This window comes from Octopus sinensis, linkage group LG8 (assembly GCF_006345805.1).
Source record: "Octopus sinensis linkage group LG8, ASM634580v1, whole genome shotgun sequence".
NCBI classification, from domain to species: Eukaryota; Metazoa; Mollusca; class Cephalopoda; order Octopoda; family Octopodidae; genus Octopus; species Octopus sinensis.
This window is the reverse complement of record NC_043004.1, coordinates 9,089,898-9,105,378: the sequence shown is the minus strand read 5'-3', so window position 1 is coordinate 9,105,378 and position 15,481 is coordinate 9,089,898. Positions and strand designations below refer to the sequence as shown.

At 39.1% G+C, this 15,481-nt stretch overlaps 1 long non-coding RNA gene across 1 annotated transcript; it reads left to right on the top strand.

Annotated features, from left to right (window-relative positions):
- The first annotated feature begins 11,728 nt into the window (after positions 1–11,728).
- Positions 11,729–13,813, top strand: LOC118764404. The gene is made up of 3 exons (XR_005000219.1): positions 11,729–11,740; positions 11,824–11,826; positions 13,740–13,813. It is a non-coding gene; the product is annotated as an uncharacterized LOC118764404 (long non-coding RNA).
- Positions 13,814–15,481: the final 1,668 nt, after the last annotated feature.

Sequence of the window (15,481 nt, the reverse complement as noted above, 5' to 3'; positions counted from 1 at the left end):
CATTCTGTAAAAGATCTCCTTCTTCAAATTCACATCATCTGACCGAATCCTTCCCAGATAATTAAAAGACTTCCCCACTTTTAAATCTTTATCTCCTGCTTATATATTTGACATCATTTATACTCTTCCAGTGCAACTGGTAAAATAACTTCGGTTTTCTTCCAATTCATTTCCAAAAAGCTTTGCATGATGCATTAAACACTCTCATCATATCCTTCAGATCCGCTTCTGTGTGAGTTTGAAACCACAATAATCTGCAGATAACAGTTCCCTAACAAAAGATTCAATCATCTTAGTGTCGTCTCCTGATGTTGAACATATTTCCCCATGGTTCTAATTCTGATGTAGATTCCTTTGGTGTTACTTTCGAATACTACCATGAATATTGCTTTACTCCACTTTTAACAGCAAAAAGTGTCAGATAAATTTCCATTAAAGCCTTCGGGTTGTTATGCAAAGGTCGTATAAGGTTTGTAAACTTGTTAGGACAACCAAACTTCTTAAACACATTTCATAGTGTCCATCCGTTGAGTGAGTCAAATGCCTTGGTGAGATCAACACAGCATTGATACAAGTCATGAAATTGCTCAAATACACGTTTCCTGAATTTCACTTACAGAAAATATCATGTCGTTAGTTTCTCTTTGTACTCTAGAACCACATTGCACTTGTAGAAGAATGTCAGTTGCCATTGTGGATCTGAATCTGTTCAGCAGAACATTTGCGAAATCTTTGCTCACAATAGGGAGCAGTGAGATGCTGCAAATATTTCTGCACTTAGATTTCTCACCTTTCTTAAACAGGTATACCAATATGGCATCTCACCAGTCTTCAGGTGTTAAAGTGTCCCATACATAAGGGATTCCCTCACATGGCAGATCATTCAGCTTACCCTCTCCACGTTTCAATACATTTGTAGGTATTCTATCCATGCCTTTTGATTTCCAATTCTTTGTTTGTGTTTTGAATTTGTTGACTTCTTCCTGATTTGGATTTTCATCGAAACATTCCTTGAATAGCAGCTGTTCAATATGTTCTGGCACAGATTCATCAATCATTGTTATCCTGTTCAATAGCTCACTATAGTGTTCTCTCCTCTGTTTAATTTGGTTGTTTCAAGTTGTTATATCCATCCTTGGCCTTGATAAGAGCAAAAGATGGCTCTTGTAGACCATACACTTCTTCAAACAGTTGGTACGTCGTCTTAGAATTTCCAGTATCTGATCTATTTTGAATGAACTGAGATTTATTTTCCTCCCTCAAGCATTGTTGATTCTGTGCAAAGACCTTTGGACCTCACCTTTCATCTTCCTTAATGCTTCCACTGTTTTCTCTTTATTGAATGAGAATAAATTTGGAAGAAGTCTCCTTTATTGTAATCTTTGTTTTTCCTTCAGAAAGTTACAAATCTCTTTATTATTCTCATGAAACCAGTCTTGGTGTTTCTACTTTCTACTGGCCACAATTCCCTTAGATCCTTAGATGTGCTGTCGATATTTTTCTTGAAATCTTCTCAAATATTCATCTGGTTCAAAGGTTCCACACTGTCAATAGCTGATATCAACAAATTTTGAGTGGGCATGTAAAGGATCCAGCAAACGCTCGCTTATAATTGCTTCATATAGCCCTGACTACTTTATTGAGCACTCCTCTCCTATGACTCAAGAACTCCTGATAAAACTGATGACTAAACAGTTTTTTGACCAAGCGAGGAGATTAAATTGCAAAATATACAAAATATACAAGAACAAAAAGTATAAAGAATATCAAATAAATAATAAAGGGCAATATAAATGAATATAAACACATGTAAAACAAAATAAACATACGCTTGGCTCAATATTCTTTCCTACTCTATGCACAAGGCCCGAAATTTTGGGGAAGGGGGCCAGTCAATTAGATCGACCCCAGTACTTAATTTAATCGACTCCAAAAGGATGAAAGGAAAAGTCGACCTCGGTGGAATTTGAACTCAGAACGTAGCGGCAGACGAAATACCGCCAAACATTTCGCCCGCCGTGCTAACGTTTCTGCCAGCTCGCCGCCTTATACGCTCACAATATTGGACGGTCCTTGACTCTCGTGAGTTCTTCCTCCCTTTCACTCGTTTTGCTTTTCGTTGGTCAGGGTGCGCAAAACTCATTCTGCTCATGGGTTTTCAGAAAAAGAAATCAACCAACCGAATCATACATTACAAATACAATCTGTAAGCAGAACAGTGAAAATATGCAAGACTTTTCTCAAGTTCAAAATGTAGATTTGCTTTTGTCCAGTGCATTCCAACGATGGAGCTTTGTATCTTTGCTAAAAACCAATTCCTTCCTTACAGAAATACAGCACTGTTAATAATGAAAAACAGAAAAGAACACACACGCGTGCGCGCGCATACAAACACACACACACACACAGTCATACATACAGAGGGAGAGAAAGAGAGAGAGGGCAATATCTAAGTTAATAGACTGGTGTGTAGACAGATCCGTAGGTAGAGCGGACGTCAATTGGGGGAGTAAATATATTAGATATAATGGATATTGTAACATAAGACTTATTTTATAGGATAAAATCCGGAAGATATTTTGCTTAGTAATTTACTCAACAATTTCCTTAGTCAACCGATTTTTCTCTTCAGGGCCCAAACAATCATGGCCGTATCAGTGAAATGATCAATATGATTATGTCGTTTCTGATTCTCTTACAGTGCAGCTTCGTTTGCGATAAATGCCAGGGGTACAATTAAATCCCGTGCTAAACCGACAATTTATTGGAAGCTTCACAGATCCTGTAATTGTAATACAATTTCATGTGTGTCGTTGTGTAGTGCCAACTGATGTGTTTAACCGACTGACGAACGTTTATTAGCTGACCTACCTGTAACCGGCTCCTTTCACGTATTCTTATTCGCCTCACAGAAGAGCGATTGGAAAGTATGAGAAGGAAGATACTTGGCTTGTAATTAAAGAGCAGTTAGAGGGAGACAGTCAGCGAAGGAGAGGGAAATTAGTTGACGAGTAAGCAGATTCAATGGGTTAGAGATAATATACACAATATATACGAAATGATTTATACAACAGGTTTATCCTTATATTTTGTCCATCAAATTCTAATCCTAAGGAATTATTTTTCAGCAGGAAGGGACAAGCCCATGGCGTTTACATTCCCTGCGGACCAGTGAAGTCGATTTCAAAGTGAACGTCATGAGCCTTTGAAAGTTAACACTTGCAGAAAGATACGGGAAGGGAGGAAATAGCAAAGGGAAAAATGACAAGTTGTAATGCTTATTGCTGGTTCTGGAGAGTTGGATACTGCAAGGACGATGTTAAGAGGAGTAATAAGTGGAGCAGACCTGCCTGAGGGATGAGAAAGTCTGTGGAACGGTGGCTTGCATCCAGCAAGTTCTGAGAAATAAATGCCATCACAGTAGCTGTAGAAAAAGGGAGAAAGTAAAGTGAAGGAGACAGTGAGAGAGGGAGAGAGTGAGGAGAGAGAAGGCACATCTGTGGGTCAAAAGCTGGGGTGTGTCTGTGAGTGAATTTATACCAATCAGTGAGGGATGGGGGTTTCTTATTTTTTGATACAACTAGGATGTCTACATGTGCAGCTGCAGTGCCCGCATCTCAGATGTGAGAGAAGAGCTTTGTAGATTGTTCAACCCGAAGTTATATTAAAAGTAATCTGTGGGATTGAACACGGAACTACGGGCCCGTGAAGTAAACATTTTAACAATACAGTTGTGCCTGCGCCTATGTAGATACACATACGCACATGCACACAAACATACACACACAAACACACACACACACACACACACACACACGCACGCACATACACACACATATATATATACAGGGTTTGGACAAAATAATGGAAACACCTAGCATCATAGCATCATAATTTTGAAATACCTAAAAAAACCATCAAAAGCTTGTTTATTTTAATATTTTTGATTTATTATTAGTGCTGCTTAATATGTTTTGCTAAAATTTCTGTTATCATCAGAAAAAGGTAATTAAAATTCATTAAAATTGCAGATCTATCGGCTTTCGAAGATGAATAATTGTTGGTGCTCGTATAGCAGACGCTATCGTAATTAAAACAGCCGAAATGTTTGGTGTATCAAGAAGTACTCTCTCAAAAGTAATGTTTGGTGTATCAAGAAGTACTGTATCAAAAGTAATGACAGCCTTTGAGAAAGAGGGAAAAACCTCCTCGTCGAAACGAAACTCCAGAAGAAAACCAAAACTTTCAGATAGAGAACGTCGGACTCTTATGCGAATTATTAGAAAGGATCACAAAAGTAAGGATCCCAAAATTACTGCAGAGCTTAATGACTACCTAAAGAACCCAGTTTCCACAAAAACTGTTCACCGGGAGCTGCACAAAGCCGGATTTCATCGGAGAGCTGCAATCAGAAAACCACTCCTTTCAAAAGACAAATGTTGCAGAACGTTCAGAGTGGAGTAAAAACCTACAGAATTGGTCCCTAGAGCAGTGGAAGAATGTTATTTTCTCGGACGAGTCATCCTTTATCTTATTTCTGACCACCGGCCGAGTATACGTCTGGAGACAGCCAAAAGAAGCATTTGACCGAGACTGACTTCTTCCAACTGTTAAACATGAAGAAAGATCTGTGATGATCTGGGGAGAGGGGTGGCTATATCTTGGAAATCCGCCGGTCCAATGGTTTCCCTTCATGGCAGAATTCATAGTCAAGACTATTTAAGCATTTTATCTTATCAAATACATCCTATGGTTGCGGAACTGTTTCCGGAAGGAAACACAGTCTTTCAGGATGATAATGCACCAATTCGCACAGCTAAAGTTGTTACTGAATGGCACGAGGAACATTCTAGTGAAGTTGAAGATCTTATCTGGCCACCACAGTCCCCAGATCTCAATATTATTGAACATTATGGTGCATTTTAGAAAAATAAGTAAGGTGTTGATATCCTCCACCATCATCATCACTACAAGAACTGGAGACTGTTTTAGCTGAAGAATGGACAAAAATTAATTTGGAAACAATTGAAACTTTGTACGAATCCATGCCTCGTAGAATTCAAGCTGTAATTACTGCCAAAGGCGGTCCTACCCCATGTTAAAATAAATTTGTCTGAAATTTTAAGGGGTTTCCATTATTTTGTTCAACCCATGTATATATACTCATAGACATATACACTTTCATATTTACAAATCCCGAGAACAGTCTTGACCGCCATAAAATACCCTATCACTCATTTTGTTAGTAACTGGTTTGAATTCTGCGAACAACTTAAACTTCAAAGAAAAGCGGACATACACGCATGAATTCATTTCTGCAGTAAGAATGAATTAATGCTTGCAGCAGAAATCTGTAAACCTGTGGCTTGTTTAAACATTATTCATAAACTCTATACAAATATAATGACTTATTTATTCTCAATGCGTTCCAGTAGATTTGAACGTGGATATGCTAATCGCTGTTGTGTTTCGTCACTGGGAAACAACTTCTCACAAATGAATGTGTGTTCATAACACCCTCGATTCCTTAGTGTCAGGGGACTTTGGAGCACCCGCTATTTCGCATCATAAATTTATTTGCTGACCTGTGGTATTTGCGAATCGATAGCAAATCGTCATATGAATGGTGACCAGCGAGAATAAAATCGGTGACTATTATACTCATTCTGAGTAGATTTCATCAGATTCGAACGTGTGTCTCCCAGACTCCTTTTACACTAATGGATCAATTATTCTTTTAGAACGGCAACAAGGCGGCGAGCTGGCAGAATCATTAGCACGCAGGACGAAATGCTTAGCAGTAGTTCGTCTACCGCTACGTTCTGAATTCAAATTCCGCCAAGGTCGACTTTGCCTTTCATCCTTTCGGAGTCGATATAATCGACTGGCCCCTCCCCCAAATTTCAGGCCTTGTGTCTAGAGTAGGAAGGATTATTTTAGATCGGGAACAGCTGGCATCTCATCTGGTTATTCGAATTTTACGTGTCCGAAACTCCGACACGCATATATATATATATATATGTATCGCTGCTATTATGCATATTTATATATATATATATATATATATATATATATATATCGTGACGTATTTTTGCCATTTCAATATGGCTAACCCCTAAGGGTGGATGCTACTGTAGTTTTTAGCCCCAGGAGGACACACTCCTCCAGCTGGCCATAGACACACTATCTGTGTCCTGTCAGTATTTGCAAAGGGAAGTCATCCTTCCCGTCTTCAACTTATGATATACACGGACTCGAGTTTCGAGGTATTGACCTCTCGTCAGCGTGTGACAATCATAGTTGTCGCCGAGAATTAGATTTCCTTCACAAATACTTATACTTTTTCCAGCGTCCACTGTCGCTGATATTGAAAAAGTGAAATCAAACAATGATAAATATCAAAGTGAGTTATATACAGTAGCGGTAACACATCGTGACGTATTTTTGCCATTTCAATATGGCTAACCCCTAAGGGTTATTGAAATGGCATATTGAAATGCCATATTGAAATGGCAAAAATACGTCACGATGTGTTACCGCTACTGTATATAACTCACTTTGATAGTTATCATTGTTATATATATATAATATATATATATATATATATATATATATATATATATATATATCGCTGCTATTATGCATATTTATATATATATATATATATATATATATATATATATCGCTGCTATTATGCATATTTATATATATATATATATATATATATATATATATATATATATATATATATATATATATATATATATATATACATATATATCGTTGCTATTATGCAAAAGTGCCGTAAGTCAAAAACATTGCTTTTTTCAGAAAACGAAAAAATAGTTTCTCTATTCCATAGCAAAACAGTTGTACTACACTTTGACAATTTTTGACATCTTGGCATCTGAAGCAACAGGAGGTACGACAGTTTGACCAAAAGTACCGGCTATTGCCAGCAAAAATAAATATTGAAGAAAAAACGCATTTGGCCAGATTTGGACATACGACATCCGTTCATATACATACATATGCGCATGAATATATGTATCTATCATTTTTTTGTTTCAGTTATTAGACTACGGCCATGCTGGGGCACCGTCTTGAAGAGATATTGGTCGAATGAATCGATCCTCGTACTTGTGCTATCAGTTTCTTTTGCTGAACATCTAAGTCACGGGGATGTAAAAAAACCAACAGCGGTTGTCAAGCGGTGGTGTGGTCTAAACACAGACACAAAAACACACGCACGCATTATTACATACATTCATACATACATACATACATACATACATTCATACATACATACATACATACATTCATACATACATACATACATTCATACATGCATACATACATGCATGCATACATGCATACATACATACATACATGCATTCATACATACATACATACATTCGTACATACATACATACATACTTACATTCATACATACATACTTACATTCATACATACATGCATGCATACATACATACATACATACATACATACATACATACATACATATGTATATGTACGACGGGCTTCTTTCAGTCTCCGTCTATGAAATCCACTCACAAATCTTTGGTCGGTCTGCTGCTGTAGTAGAAGACACTTCTCCAAGGTGCTACGCGGTGGGACTGAACCCGGAACCATGTGTTTGAGAGTAAGCTTCTCCCACACACACGTACGCACACGCACACACACGAAGCTGGTTTTTTTTTTTTTTTTTTGGTTTAAGACAAATTAATAAGAGAACTCTAGGGAAAGCGAAGAATACTTTTCTCAGATTCGAAAAAGTTTTCGAATTTGGAAACGAAAGTGACGAAGAGTTTGCGACTAAACCATGGCCGAGTCTGAGACAATAAATGTCATTCTAACTAATTGCAGTGGACATTGAGGTGATGGAATTGGAGTAATATGTCCGGAAACCAAACAGAAATGGTTACATTTTGGAACGGGGCAAAATAAATAGTATAGCGGTAGAAACATGTTTAAAGGTGAGGGAACAAAGTCGGAAGGAAGGAAGAAGGAAAGAAAGAAGAAAGAACGGAAGGAAAAAAGAAAGTAAGAAAGAAAAGAAAGAAAGACAGAGAGGAAACAAAAATAAAGACAGAAAGAACTAAAGCAAAAAAAAAAAAATAAACGTTAGAAAGAGGTAAAGTAGAAAATTGAAAATTGATAAAACTGGAGACAATTATTAAAAGATAATAATTAGAAAGAAAATAGGGGAAAAGACAGCGAGAATGAGGTAATGAATGAAAGAGGAAAAGTGAAAGAAAGAGATGAAACTAGGAAGAAAGAATGAAAAAAGAAAGACATAGAAAAACTGATAAAAGAAAGAAACCGACAGAATATAGAAAGAAAATGTGCGATACAAAAAATGTTTAAATTAAAACTGAATATAAAAGAATGAAATGAAAATGAAATGGGAAGAGAAGATATAAAAGGTGAAAGAGTAAAGGAGGAACAGAAAGCAGAAAGAGGATCGAATGAGAGAGAGAGAGAGAGAGAGAGAGAGAGAGAGAGAGAGAGAGAGAGAGAGAGCCGAGAAAGGGAAGAAGAAAACGATCAAAGAAATCCTGTGATAAAAATCTAAAAACCAAGATTAGTTTGAAGAGAATAGGATTTGAAGGGAAGCCAATGGTTTTTGATTGTTTTAACACGAGTTACAAGCTGCTGTTTTGATTGATCAAATATTTGGCGATGTCATCCAACATGGAGGTAATGCTTTTTTTTCTTTTCTTTTTTTTTTTCGCATACATAGAAAAAAATGAATAAATACAAACCTGATAAACAATATAAAAAAATTTCTCCTTGCAGCGTTCACTTCACTGCATTCTTCGACCATCCCTGTATACACATATGTAACATACACACGCACACATAGACGGACACACATATACACGCAAACACAGACGGACACACACACGCACGCACAAACACACTCACACACACATACACAAACACACTCACACACACATAGACGGACACACTCACACACGCAAACACAGACGGACACAGACACTCACACACACACAAACACACTCACACACGCATACACAAACACACTCATACACACATATAGACGGACACAGTTTTGCCAAACTTGTTATTTTTATATATTTTATTTTGTTAATGAAAAGGTATTACGTCACGTCCCGATCTCGTGGTGAGAACCGGAAAGGATGAGGAAGAAGGGGAAGTAACTGAGATGCGGGGAAAATTGGAAACAGAAAAATGTAGGAAAAAGAAAGCAACATCGGTCATTTTGAAATTTGGAAAGAAAAAGAAAACCGAGCACACGAATACATTCGCAGAAAACCATTCATACACATATTGACACACACACAAACACATACACACTTCCTCCAGACACAGTCACGCGCGCATAGGGATGTTAGCAGAAGGAATAATGGTGCGATGCTTGCTTCCGTACCGAACAATTTACACAATTTGGAGGGGTTTAAGTGAAAACTGGTATTCGATTTTAAGAAAAGATTTTAATTAGTGGACTTTTAGTTAATTATACACACACACACACACACACACACACACACACACACACACACACACATCCTTCCATAGTGTCGGTGGTGGTTGACAACTGGAAGTGGATGACACGGTGTAAGATTCCTCTTTGAGAAGCTGAAATGAATTCTTGCACCTCCGCTTTTCTTTTTCCTTTATATATTCTTCATCGAATTATATATATATATATATATATATATATATATATATATATAGTGGCAGACTAGGTTTAAAAATAATGGTTGCCAGGAGACTAAGTGGGCCCACCGCAACTACAATGCTATAATATTTTTGGGGGGTTTGTTAAAGGTATTCTTTTCAACTGTGTATAAACACAGCCAGGCTGAAATAATTAATGCACTCTACCAGGAGTGAATAAAAAATTCTCAAACTTGAGGGAATGGGCTCCTTAGATACTAATATGGGTCACCATATTTGGATTCTAATGGTGCAGGGGCCCACTTGCCATCGGGCAACCTGGCAACCTGGCCAGTCCGCCACTGTATATGCATATAGATGGATACGTACGTATCTACCGTATATGCATGTATCTACGCATACATGTATGAATATATTCAGATGCATGTGTGTGTGTGTGTGTGTGTGTGTGTGTGTGTGTGTGTGTGTGTGTGTGTGTGCGTGCGAGTGTATGTGTGTGTGTGCGCGTGTTGATACTTTTTATGGCAAGTTATATAAAATGAGCTGAAAGCTAAACTTAACGACCACACAACTTTTTATAATGTACAATAGTTATTAAGTTTTATTTTACAAGTAGATATTTGAAAGTGACTTCGAAGTTTCGGTTTGCTAGCTGATGACAGATAGGAAGTCGAAACTTTGAAGTCACACTACTTCTTCCGTGTAAAAGTTATAAAAATGTCACTCTCTCCGTCACTCTGTAGGTAAATAGATAGATAGATAGATAGATAGATAGATAGATAGATAGATAGATAGATAGATAGATAGACAGACAGACAGACAGACAGACAGACAGACAGACAGACAGACAGATAGATAGATAGATAGATAGATAGATAGATAGATAGATAGATATATAGATAGATAGCCGCAGGCGTGTGTGTGTAGTATCAAGCTTGTTTGCCAACCACTTGTTTTCGAGTTCAGTCTCACAGCATGGCTCCTTGGCCAAGAGTAATCTACTATAGCCTCGGGCCGACTAAAGCCTTGTGAGTGGATTTGGTAGACAGAAAGTAAATGAAGACCGTCATGTGTGTATGTGTGTGTGTGTGTGTGTGTGTGTTTGTCTGTGTTTGCTCCCACTACCATCACTTGACAACCGTTGTTAGTGTGTTTACGTCCCTGTAACTTAATGGTTCAGCAAAAGAGATCGATAGCGTATCAGTCTTTAAAAAAATAAGAACCGGGGAAGTTTGAGTTTCCCAGCAATAGAGTTTTCTTTCGCGGTTTTTTTCCTTCTCCAGGTTATTTTGCATGGTCTGTAGCAGTTGGGTGGCAATTTTCATTGTCGGCACTATATCCCCTTAGCTTGACGGATCTTGTTATCTTGTAGTAGTGATTCAATATCATCTGCGGGAAAAGTTAACTGGAATAAATTTAGCCCCCTATCCAGAAGGAGAATTGCGTCTCAATTATTCAACATAAAGGCTAGAAATAAACGCAATTTCAGAGCCCTGTAGCGATTCTTATAGCATCATCTACCCCCCCCCCCCCCACACACACACACAGCTCCTCGACAGTGCTTACCACCACGTGATGTCTACTTTATATTCAACCAGACACTCCCATGTCCCTATGCATCGCTGGTCACATTTCTCTGCATTACGCCCTTCTCTTTCATAAACGAAATTTACCGAACTTTTCGACTATATCATCTTTCCATCGTCTGCGCGGGAAAGCCTTCCGAATTGTCTCTTCGGAAACTTGGAAGCTTTGTAAAATGTCCGGATCAGTGGAGATTCTATTGTTAGTATTTCGCGATTACATCGTCTACTACAATCTTTTTCCTTAATTACCTCTTAGTATGGATACCGGTATGTTGTTCTTCCTTCTTTGCAGTAGTCCACGTCTCACTTGCCCATAAAAGCGCAAGAAGGACGATGCAGTTGAAAAGACAGGCATTTAAGATCCTATGCCACTGTGCTTTAAGCACATCTTGAATCTAAGCAAATGCTCTCATCTTGTTTTTATCCGACACCAGATTTCAGCATTCTTATCTCCTTATGTATTTTCTGTTGGCCTCAGGTAGACGTAAACCATTAACCCCTCAAATAGATAAGTAGATATTTAGATAGATAGAGAGAGAGAGAGAGAGAGATAGTTAGACAGACAAATAGACAGAGACAGACAGACATTTAGATTGACAGAGACAAACAGACAGACAGACACATACATACATACATACATACATACATACATACATACATACATCCTTACTCTTGATAAATTAAGGGATGAAACCTAGAAAAACAAACGAACGTATCTGACAAACAAAAAATCATTCTTTCACCTAAACTGAATCTTAGATTTATTTTCAGCCAAAATCACTGCTGCTCAGTCAGTGAGTTTGTTTATAGATTAATCGATCAATTGACATTTGGAGTAGATCATCCAGCATTGGAGACTGGAGAAAATTACCTTCCACCCAGAGGCCATGAATAGATTCGTTTTTGTTTTTTCATCATAAATATTTAGCTTTGGTCTAATATTATGAATGTGGAGAATAGGAAAACAGAGAATTGGCATTCATGCCTGTCTAAAATGCATCAACGAAGTAAGTGGAATAAACAGGGAGTTGTTCCAATTGCGCCCAGGATTTACATTATCCAAAGCAGCCTTCGTTGGCAGTAAGTATTGAGTTGTAGTTTTCATGTCTACGGGGTTTTATGTGTGTGTATTTATGAACATTTTATTTTTTATCAAAACTTACCACGACCGATTTGGTGTCGGAACCCCTACAAACTGCCGAGATAAAAAGGACAGCTTGTTTGATAAACAACGAATGCATCTGTTCGACTGGATGCTGATATCGGATGCCTGGGCATCTCAAGAAGCCCTCACAAAGTGGACATTGGTAACAACTGAACCTTCTGTACAAAGGAGCCTCGCCCTATCAGGATAAGTAAAGGGTTGATGTGCCAATCCCGTAAGATATTCCTTGAAGAGCGATGAGGTGGGTATTACACTACCGAATCGATATACAGATTCATGAACAGCCATCTAAAATTTCAAAAATAGGTTTAGAAATAAGTTTAGAAAATTTAAACCTATTTCTGTGAGAGATTAACCATTTTGACTATCAAGCCTTCCTTACTTCTTACCCACTTTATATCGAACCTCAAACACAGTATTTTAGACTGACCTTTGTTTCCGCTATAAAAGCTGCCCGATATGGTCACATTTCTTTAGGTGCTAGATTGCAAGGCCACTAACCTGTCCTGGTTAACCTAAACTTCTTGTATACCCTTACATGCCTCTTTTGCCTTCCTCATGTGGCTTAGTGTTAGCGTTTTATAAACATGACATTGAGTAGGAACACGGCAAAATGTAGCAATCAATCGGTACCGACAGTTAGTGCTCAGAGCGGAGCAGGCACTTAAAATTCAACGTCGAACGAATCCAAGCAAAGAAGAGTTGGTTCTAGGTAGCGTACCGGTCAAACTAATGAAAGTCTGATTAAATAAATGAGATGAACAAGCGGTTGTAAATGGCGTCAAAGCAGTTATGAAATACTGAAGAGATTCAATCCCATCAACATTTTACATTCTATCAAAAGTAAAGATTATGTCTATGCGGCCCTTTCAAAATCGTACAACGAATGTAGATTCTCATGATCTATGATAATGATTGCAAACGCTACCCTAGAGTTTTCGACCGTGTGTGTCACCGTACTCACGCGCGGCCGCGTCGCCGTACGCTCGGCGTCGCCCCGCCAAGCGCCGGAACACGTCTTCACGCGAAGCGGCGGACCGGTACGGGGCTGTAACGTTGGCGTCGGACTCGGCATCCCGGGCGCCTTTCCCGCTCCGCGCGCGGTTCGAGGCGTGCGGCGGCTTCACGCCCTTCGATTTTGGTGACTTTGGATAACTGTCAGTACGATAGCACGGGCTAGTATCGAACAGCCTTCGCGCGACGGGTCCCCCGCGAGTCCGCCCTATCAACTGTCGACAGCTCGGCAAATGCAGACGGTGGTGGCAACGGGTAACGGGGAATCAGGTTTCGATTCTGGAGAGGGAGCATGCGAAACGGCTACCACATCCAAGGAAGGCAGCAGGCGCGCAAATTACCCACTCCCTGCACGGAGAAGTAGTGCCATATCCCTCTGGACATATACCTTTCACACTAATAATTTGGGAACCAATGTGGGCAGAAGCAGTAAGACTGAACGCAACCACGGACAGAGCGCCCGATTTGGAATTTCGCAGATACATGGTAGTTATTTTCATCGTTGAACAAATGCTGTTGAATAATGCAGCGATCCAGTCTCTGAATAACACTGAATTATTAAGATAAAACCTCACTCCCATTAGCACGGTGTGAGTCAGCAATGAGACAGAAAGTTGATATTGTAATTTCTCCGTCCACCGACCTTCCATCCCTCCCTGCTTTGCTCATCCCCGTTCCCCCCATTCCTGTTTCTCACAGAACATGTCCTCTCTTTAGCTTCCTCCTGCTATCCTACCACAGCCACCATCACTGGCAGAGTCAACACTTCTCTCTACCATAACTAACTAACTACCCTGTACAAATAATGTTGAATAATGATATAAGCGGCTAATTGCAAGCTCTGGAAATTTACAGTCGGTTTGGAGATCAAAAGACAATTTCTTAATGCTCAGACTTGCAAACATTTCACTGCTTGACTTTCATGTTTTTAGTAAACCTTGGCAGCTTTTCCGCTGATCAATTCCACATTGTCAGAGAGAGGAGGGGAGATGGGGGAAGGAGAGAGCGAGCGAGCAAAGACAGGGAAGAGGAAGGAGGATGAAGAAGCTAGAAGAAGGCAAGAAGATTATGGGAAAGAAGAGTAGGAAGATATATAGAGTTGCTAAATGGATGGATGGATGGATGGATGGATGGAGCTGAGGCGGTGAAATGATGACGATAGTTATTGTTGCAATTGTTGTTGGGTGATGGTGGTGGTGGTGGTGGTGTTGGTGGGAGGTGGAGAAGAAAGAGGAGGAGCAATTTGCAGCTAATTTTGAACCTTTCTCATGAAACCTTCATTTTGTGTTGGGGATGGGGAGGCGAGTAAAAGGGGGGTATGAAGTGAATAGGGGTGTGTCAGGGTGTGTGTGTGTGTGTGTGTGCGTGAACATGTATATATGTGTGTATGTGTGAATAAATCCACGTGTGTGTGTGTATGAATGTATGTATAAGTGTATGTATGAAACTGTGAGGGAAAGCTGTACCAAAATGAAGACGAACTGAACTTACAGAGCAATGACACACACACACACACACATACACACACACGTGGTTATATATATGTGTATATGTATGTGCGTGTGTGTGTATGAATGTATGTAGATAGATAGATAGATAGATAGATAGATAGATAGATAGATAGATAGATAGATAGATAGATAGATAGATAGACAGACAAACAAATACACACACACATACTAATACTATTAAGGCGAAGGTGGAAATATGTAAGGGAAATTATGGTATGCGTGTACGTACGTGGTTTTGTGTGTGTATGTATTGTGAATGTGAGAGAGAGAGGGAGAGAGAGAGAGAGAGTGTGTGTGTGTGTGTGTGTGTGCGTGCGCGCATGTGCAAGTGGTTAATGTGTTAAGATGTCTGTGTGTTCTTGTGTGCGTCAGTGCGCATGTGCGTTAGGAGAAGGGGAAGCGTTCGTGATTGATGCCAAGCGTGAATCTCTTAACAGTGTTGTGTGAAAATTTCGGCATCATTTCCACATGAGTGGAGATGTGAAGATAAACAATTTTGGCACACTTTAAATGAGTTA